General features: G+C 39.6%; 1 long non-coding RNA gene across 1 annotated transcript; it reads left to right on the top strand.

Moving 5' to 3' along the window:
* Window positions 1–5,097: 5,097 nt before the first annotated feature.
* On the top strand, window positions 5,098–7,128 carry LOC138019355 (uncharacterized). The gene is made up of 2 exons (XR_011126141.1): window positions 5,098–5,933; window positions 6,089–7,128. It is a non-coding gene; the product is annotated as an uncharacterized lncRNA (long non-coding RNA).
* Window positions 7,129–9,215: the final 2,087 nt, after the last annotated feature.

Here is a 9,215-nt window from a genome sequence, read left to right as displayed (position 1 = left end):
CAGCTGTATTTTTGAAGTTGACTGCTCACCAGGTACTGGTTTCGATTGGATGGCAGGCTCAAGCCAGGTTAACTTATTGTAAGAATAGATAACCCGCGCCGAGAACTGCGCTTTTAGGCTTGGCTAAATCTATATGTTGTTTTCGTTCTCCCTCAATGCGTTCGTAGGAAGTAAAATCATTTTCCTTCTCCAGAACGCTGAAGCATAAAACATACCACAACAAAAATATTTATACATCGACTATAAAATAAAGAGAAAAGCAATGCATCAGAGCCGGACACGAAAACCCCTAAAAAAAACTAGACTGCAAAACAGTCGTATTTTTTGCGAACGCAAGCGACACGGTAAAATAATATTCAAACGAAAGGTCTGGAGCGAGTGTAGAGACGGCGAGGGAGAATGGGGAGAGACGCTTCACACGTACGGGCGTGTGAGACTCGCGCGCTTCACACGCGAGGATCACGCTTACGGCGCTTCGGAAGGCAAAGGGAAGAAAACGACTGTTTTGCAGTCTAAAAAAAAACCAGCTCGTGGAATAAAGCGGGGAATGTGTACCTCCGACCAGGGCAATGGTGCGACTCTCAGGGTTCTGGGGCATTCTAATTGAAAAGACACTACTTACAGTGTAAATGAACGCTATCATACACCGCCTAACAAAGGCATTAAAACAACAATTCATGCAAATCAGAATTATCACAAATTATATATTTTGCCTCCACTAATCAACTGGGCACTCAAGCTACAATATAGGCCATTTCCGAGTTCATGTCTGTCTCCTCTTCAAAGAGAGTCTAAGTGCGAAGTTTTTAGTTCATATTCATTCTTCTACTGTGCCAGTGCCATTCATATGTAAAGTAGAACTATTTACCATCACAAAAACTTCGCACTTAGACTCGGTTTTAAGACGAGACAGACGTGTACTCGGAAATGGCCTATTGCAGTCTGCTACCGCAAAACGAGATGACTTGTTGGTCGGAGTACCGACTCCGGAAAAATCGTGGAACCACTGAGTGCAAAGGGAAGAGCACCTAAGAATTCCACGGCGAATGACTTCCATTTATTGAAAACACTGGAATAATTCAGAGATGCCCCGGCTACAGTGGAGGCGAGAACTGCCAAACAAGCTTTTTAGGCATGAAAAATTCTTGTTGGGAAAACGGAAGAGATGTCGAAGAGAACTCAGTGTGAAACATAACTAAAGAAAAGAAAAGGGATAAAGCAAGACACGGCAAAATAATAAAAATGACAGCGAAAAAAGAAGGAAAAGGTAAATGGATAAATGGACCGCAGCATGAACAATGGAAGACTCTGGAGAAGAGCATGCAGAAAGTAATAACAGACTAAAACAGGGAAGCCATAAACGGAATAATAAATGCCTTAAGCAAATGCTATGAAAGGATAATATAAGGACATAGGTACTTATGAGGAAAAAAAAACCGACCAAACTGTTTATTTTATTGTATTGATAGAAAATAAAATAAACAAATAAATCTAAGCAAAATTACCAGATTTAACTGATTATAGTGTAATGTGAAGTGCTAGGTTTCGTTTTTATTTTATCTTTTGTACGCCTATGTTTCGCTTAGGCCGATTTGGCTGTTTTGTCAGTGTGCTTCGCCTCGCAAACACCGGGTTTCTGTAGTGCTTTCCTTTTGGCTCCCTTCTCGCTTGCACACGCTTTATTTGTTATTTGAGTTTGCTTCGCCTCGCAAACACAGGGTTAGCGTACCGCTTCTCTCTTCGGCTCCTCTCTCCCTTGCACACGTTTTATTTGTTACGTGAGTGTGCTTCGCCTCGCAAACTTCGGTTTTGTGTAGTGCTTCTCTCTTCAGTTCCCTTCCCCATTTTGTTTGTTTGCCGGTGTGCTTCGCCTCGCAAACCATGATGTTGCGCTGTGCTGTCTTTCCTTCGCCCCTTTGGGATTTTGTTCGCTTATCCAATCTCTGTACTTTATGGTTTGTTTGGCGTATTTCGCCTTGCAAGCGTCGGGTTTGCGCGGTGCATTCCCTCCCTTCCCTGTTACTTGTATGATTTCTTTGTTTCTTTCCTTTCCGCTATCTTGTGTTTTCGAATATATTTTGCCTCTCAATGGGTTTTTGTTTAGTCCTTTTCTCGCTGTCTTCCCGTTACCTCGCATACTTTATTAGTTTGTTTAATAAGTTCTTCCTTCGCCTCGCAAACATTAGTTGTGTGTAGTACTTTCCTCTCCCCCTTTTATTTTAGCTTGCGCGTGCTTATTTGGCCTTACTGTTTTCCAAATTTTTTTGTTTTCCTACTTTGCCGCGCATATTTTTGGCCTTTGTCCAGTGCAATTTCCCTGACGCCTATTTAGTTCATTGTTTTTGTTTTGTTTTGTTTTGTTTTGTTTTTTCGTAATGTTTTCTTTCTGAGTGTCTCGTCTCCCGAACTCACGTTTGTGGAGTTCAGTTCGGGTCCTCATTTTCCAGTTTTAGTTTTGCACGCCTTAGAGTTTTGTTACTTCCTGGTCTTATGCTTTTTGCCCTTGTCTTCCCTCGTTTTGCGTCTATTTTGGTGTTCTATAATTGTTTTGTCTTTGTGTTCCCTCCGCGTTTTGCGGCACCTTTTGCGGCACCTTTTGCTTCTGTCATAATTTCTTCTCGCACTGTTTTCTCTTTTTTACATATTTTATTTGTTTATAACGATTTTATGTCGGTGTCTCCCTTTGGTTTTTTTTTAATGCGTCCTCTCTCAAGTCGTTTCTTTTTCCTTTCCAATGGTAGCCTGAAAGGGTGTCTAACACCCTAGTCGGATTACCGACGCTCAGGCTGCCATCCCTTGGTGGGTTCTTGCGTCTTTTTTCTCTTCTGCGATTATCCTTTCTGTTTTGTTTTGCCGTTTTTCCCACTCGAGGGCCGGCAGCCTGTAGATATTTTTACTCACGCCCTCCCTGGGGAAACTTTGCACAGCTTTAGAGCCGGCTTGGCCATCACTTTATTCCTTTCGGGTAGTCAGCTTGCAGACATTATCGAGCATTTTGGTTGGCGCTCCGCTCCCACAGCTTCTCACTATTTAAAACTGAGTTGCGCAGTTTTACGTCCCGGAGGTGCTTCAGAGTTATTAGCGAGCTTACGCATCAGGACGGCTGGAAGACTCAGGACGGCAGAATGACGAAAAAATGTCGCGTAAGATCGGGAATGCATAGTCTCGCGCGACATTTTTTCGCCATTCTGCCGTCCTGAGTCTTCCAGCCGTCCTGTTGCGTAAGCTCGCTATTATCTCGTCACGACTCTTCTGCCCAAGCCCTGGCAGACTCTTATACTGACTTGAACAGCCTTCTCCATTTCACTGTCGCCTTTCCCACCGGCGTTTCGCCTTAGTTTGAGTTTTGGCTGGTTGGGAGTTTTTCTAGTTTTAGTGTGGGATCTGATGTGTCTGACGTTTTAAGTATCGGCGTTCTTCTAGGGTCTTTAAGGCCGTATTTAAATTTGGGCTCCTTATCTCCGTCTCTTATCAGCGAGCGTAAAAGGGACTGTCGCAAATAGCATGCTTTTGGTGTCTCTCAAGAGACGCCACGTGCTAAAACTGATGTGTTAGCTGTAGCCAGCATGAACTAGCATGCATAACATGCTCACGCAGAACTTCCGAAGGAAAATACGTATACTGTTTTAAAAGAAGAGGTCACGAGACGATTTGTTGCAAATGGTCAGAGTAGATGAACTGATAAAACGCTTCAGTTCACCAATCATGCAGTGTTTTCCATTCTCGTCCTCTTAGTATTTTCACGAGTTTAGCTTATAGTTTTGTTTCGTTTTTTTTCTGACTGATTTCAATGTGGCTGCTGCCTAATTTTTTCTCCCTCATAAAATTCTATTCAGCACCCGTTTCAAAGCCTTTTCAAGTTGTTATTATCCATAGAATCACTTGGAAATACGTACGAGCATACCCACATGCCTCCACGATCCAAAAATGGCTTCTTCTGAATGTATATATTTACATGTCAAGTGCAGCTAATTTGAGTGCAAGATACCTTCTGCTTGGCGATCTGAAATTTGTTGTCATATCGATTTAAATTGGTTTATGACAAACGAATAATTTAATGTCCATGCAAAGCCTTCCATAATTCTTACATACGCCATTATGAGGGAGCCATTACACCCAATTCTAAGGGAGAGAGCAACAAACCACATTTAACACTGAGGAAAAGCCGGGAAAAAAAACTGATACACAACGAAGTAAAAACGTTTCTTCACTGAATTTGTTCCACTTCATTCTATCACGCTTCCCAACAGGAAACTTTCATAAATATCAGCACAGTGTCCACAATATTGTTAAATAGCCTCTTCTTGTTAAAATAAATTCACACTCTCAGGACCAGCTGCGTTCATTAATTTAAAGTTTTGATTGTATTTTTTATTTCTTTTCTTTTTGCGTTATATATATAGATAAGGGTAATTTATTTTGTTTGGTTTTTGCAACACAAAATATTATCTTTCTGTTCAAGTTATGTATTCCCGTTTTGTTTCGACTCAGTGAGCTGAGCGCTTTCAACCTCTTACTTTTAGTGCATTGTCGCTTGGACAAGCATTTTTTTCCGTACTTTCTCATTCAAATGAATGGCTATTTGACTGAGAGTGTTTTGGTAAAATAAAAGCTGTGGGTGTCCATTATTGAGTGGCGCCGACATAATTCCCAATTATTGTTAACCAGGCCAGATGAAAAGTGGTAACAACAATTATTACGTACCTAAAAATAGAAATGTCAGCTAAAATATCTAAAATCTAAGCTATCAAAGGATATTCTCTCTGTCCTTTTAAAAATAATGCACTGTATGAGAATCCTTGTATCGAAAATTCCCCTAAGAAGATCATTGTAGCGTTAAAGGTTTGAAACTACTGGGACCATTTTTTTTTCGAAAAGTCAGTAGAAGAAAAACCTAAATTTAGAGTGAACGAAACGTATAATTAGACTCCTTGGCTAGTTGTCAAAAGTACCGAGGGCGGTACAACACAGTTCGGCCATAGGGCAACCGAAGTCGAAATAACCTTAAAGCTACTTTTCTTTAAGGCTTCCACTTTTGCCCTTGAATGCTGGTACTCACTCTACAGACCTCTAATTGAGGGAAAAGTGAACTTTGGAGCGTACTTACTGGGATTCGGTCCTTGAACGATGTGACAATACAGTACTTTACACGTCTCCGTCTTGAAATAAATAGGAAATTGTAGAGTTGCTTTTGAGGATGACAGCGAAGGGAAAACGGCAAGTTACTGCTTCATATGTTGTCTTAAACCATGATTTATTTCTCTTTTTTAGCACTTGCTCGATAACAGGCAAGATATAACCATAATTAAAATAAGATTTAGATTTTAGGCGATCTAAAAAAGGAAATATGCCACGTGTCTTGCAGTGGACGCGAAACTAAATCGCTCTAATATTTTCCCAGAGCAAAAAAGTTTTTTCGATTGTCTTAAACACAGATGTAAATAGTTTTCCTCACTTAACAGGAAATTGGAGAGAAGCCGACATCATTAACAAAGTATTATATGGCTGGCTTAGAAACACACCTGCTGAGAATTTAATATTTGCATAAATTTGCAGTGGGAAATGAAACTTAAAGTTATTCGTAGTTTTTAGTGATACAATTACCTAGCGAATTGTTTAGAAATCGTGTGTGGGGTGCCCCTGGTCAATTTTAGCGCAATTGCACCATGCATGTCCTTAATGTTTCTACAAGGCTGGCAGATTGAAGACGTTGACGAAGAATATCTATTTTTGAATATACTTTTATGGTTCCACTGTGCCAGTGTCAAACAATGAGCTCTCTCATCCTTTAAAGGGGCCAGTATTTGCATTTCATTAGTTTGAGCGAGCAAAGAGTTTAAAAATAACTCGCTTATTACAGCTGGTAAGAATGAAAGCATTAATGTATTGATTAGTTCTATAATAACAGACACCTACACGCTCTCTTTCTCCAAGTAAGTACGATCATAATTTTGTTCAGAAGAACTTGAAATATTTGAGAATTGTTTTTACAACAGTTTATTCCTTCTATATTTTATTTCGGTGATGTTTGTCTCTTAACTTGATGACTTTTAACTGAGTCATAGCTATTATTATATCTAATTCACAGAGTCATCTATAGTTTGGAGCTCAATAACAACCGAAACGGATGTATTCTTTAGTACACGTGACAGTCTAAATTTAGTCCAAACAACGACTTAAAATATTTATAGTTGTATAGGGTTGTCTTGAAAGTGTCCTTTAAACTGTCAATGCAACACACGCTTGTTAAAACCAGGTATTTTCATTTGCAATGCCGATTCTTGTTCAAACTACTCATTTTGCAATGTCAAGGAAAGAAAAACTCTTATTTCGTCTTGGGCGACAGCTGTATACCATCATAGAGACAGCCGAAGTACAAGACGGCAACACGGCCGGTTGTCTTCATTCAGAGTCGCCGAGAAAGTCAGTGTTTTCTTCGGATAAACATGCTAGTGAAGAAGAAGGCCAAACAAAGCCAAGAGAATGCATGGGACACAGCAAGCCTGAGTTAGTAACACTCCCTCCTGAATTTTTCAGTAAAACTTGTGAGGAGTTGTCCACGAAATGGAATGCCGCGAAAAATACTCAGCAACCTTCCGAGCCGTGTATTATTATGAAGACTACAAGAAATCATCAAAATGGAAAACGGGAAAGATCTGAAAATAAAACTGATTGCCCAGTAAAAGCAAAAGATACAAAACCCTTCAGAGCAAAAGAAGTTGAGAAGCTCTTTCCAGATTTTTTCTGTCGCCGAACGGATGCGGATTGTTGCGACGAAAGCGAAAAGGACACAAACTTGGTTGAAAAGAATATAAAAGATCCTCTTATTCAGTCTTGGCTGGACTTATTTGGCATGAGATCCTCTTGAACTTTATTCAATTGTGTTATCGAACGGATGACACGTAATACATTTACACAAAGAAAGGAAATGGACGGACGAAGAGTATTTTTACAAATCAAAACTAAACGAGTTAGTTAAAATTGTGTGTATAGTCGGTGGATTTTCACCATATTATTTCTCACAGCCTTGAGCTCTCCTTTGCAACGGCCCTCCATCCTGATGTAGATTGAGCTCTTCAGTATGCGCAAATTTTTGCCTGTGTGAATAAAAATTAGTTAAAAGATAAAGTGATACAGCGCGTGTTAGAGCCATAATAGTAAAACACTGTATTGCATAATGCGAGTCGAATTGGCTTCATCTCTGAACAAAAGCACAAAGTTTTAGCAATGTCGGCTCCAAACGCTACTTAGGACGCTTTCCATTTGACAGAACTGACCGACCAGACCAAGCATTTGGAAGGACTAACTCTACAACGTCTTCAAATTAACACACTTCGAGGATGATATATTCTCTTCCAGAAGAATGCGAAGGATTATCATGCAACTGTTCCTTCAAACTGTTTCATTTTCTTTGCCAACTGATGGGTCTGGCCAGCCAGTTCTGACAAAAGGAAAGCGCCCTTAGTCTGCGCAATTTGTCTTGAATTCTGGCAAAGTTTATTAATGATCTTCAAAGTCATCCATGGGGCCCGGGGCGAAATCATGTAGTAAAACTCGTGAACATCATTGCGCATGTAGTAAGCGTGACTCAACAACTCTATAATCTAACAACAGGACTATTAATACGGTTGTATTCCTTTATTTTTTGAAAACGAAATATCCTTGACTTTTGAAACCTTGAAATTTAATGAAGGTAAAATCAAGAAAATGTCTTGAAATGTGCACTGCCACCCATGCAAAGTGCCGAAATATGCCCCCACTAGAGTGTCCGGTTAGGAAAGACTGTAAAAGAGGCATTCTTTTTTCTCAAGTCGGAGTTTGGACCTTCTATGCTCCTCAACATAGCTCCTGCGGGTACCAAGCATTTGCATTTTCCGTGTATAACTATACAAGGCCAAAACATACCATTCAAACGTTCTATTCGACAATTCAAACTACTCAATTGAATTAAAGGTTTGACTTACCGAAACTGTGAATGTTTGAATTGTTGAATTTCCAAACTAAAGGTTTGAATAGCTACCTAAATTGAACGTTTCAATTGCCGAATACATGTTTGTATTTTAACACTAAGAACGCGCCATGCCATGCGACTGTTAGGTTTCCACGCCATTAATCTAGAGTAAAGAACCGGACACACCTCCATTGGATACATCAAACAGCACTAAAAACGCTCCCTACAGTTTAACTCTACTTTCCAGTCCAGCACCAACCTTGTCCTGCGGCTTGTTTAAAGGAATCTCCACTTCGACAAAAATAACTTTAAATCATAGGAAATAACCTTTAAAGTTAAATGAGTCTAAATTCTTTTTAAAGAAAGCGTTTGTATCGGGAATAAATAAGTTAAGAATCGCCAATTTAATTTTTTAATTTTCGCGGCCACCGCCATCTTAAATAATTGTGACTTGTTGTCCTGGCCCCCGGTTGTTCAAGCGATGGATAGCGCTATCCGTCGGATAAATGACTATCCAGTGGATAAACACTAGCAAAACCGATTGCGCTATCCCATGGATAGTGATTTATCTGGTGGATAGCGTTATCCACCTTTTGAAAAACTGGTACCTGTTGTTGTTAGGGCAAAAACACACCACAATTATTCAAACCTGGTTCAAAACGGCCCAGATTATCTCAAGTTCTCTTAGGGACTCCGGTTTTCCACTTTCATCAATAACGAGTATACTTGCTCGTTAAATTTGTATGTTTTAGGAGCCTTTTGAAAATATGGCTTCCTGGAGAAACATCAGGAAACAAATTAAAGACTTTTTTCTCTTTGTATGCCGCCACATTTGTCAATGATGACATTTAGACGTTGATTATCCTCAAGTTTCCTTTTAAAGACAACGGTGATTCGTTTAAAGCTTAGAAGAGCTCTTAAAACAGGCTGGGAAACACTATAGATCAAACCACCAGAAATGCTCCCTTTCATCCTCTCAGAACACTAACTCTTTATGCTATTTTGAAGAGATCTTTTAACCCTATTTTCTTAGCTTTTCCCCACTTTTATGTGATTTTCTATTAACGACTATTTTGAATTATTGTTAATAATATATTATTGCTATTTTATCGGAAGTGTAGTCAGTGATCGATCGACGGTTGATGACAATGACACAAAAATCGCAGATTCGATGGCATTTGACTCCACATTTTCAACATTTTTATGTAAGAGCCCCGTCGGAGTTGAAGTTCCAGTTTTCGAAAGAAAAAAAATTGAGGCTTTA

Source organism: Montipora capricornis, chromosome 10 (assembly GCF_036669925.1).
Source record: "Montipora capricornis isolate CH-2021 chromosome 10, ASM3666992v2, whole genome shotgun sequence".
NCBI lineage: Eukaryota > Metazoa > Cnidaria > Anthozoa > Scleractinia > Acroporidae > Montipora > Montipora capricornis.
This window is presented reverse-complemented; position numbering and strand designations above follow the sequence as displayed.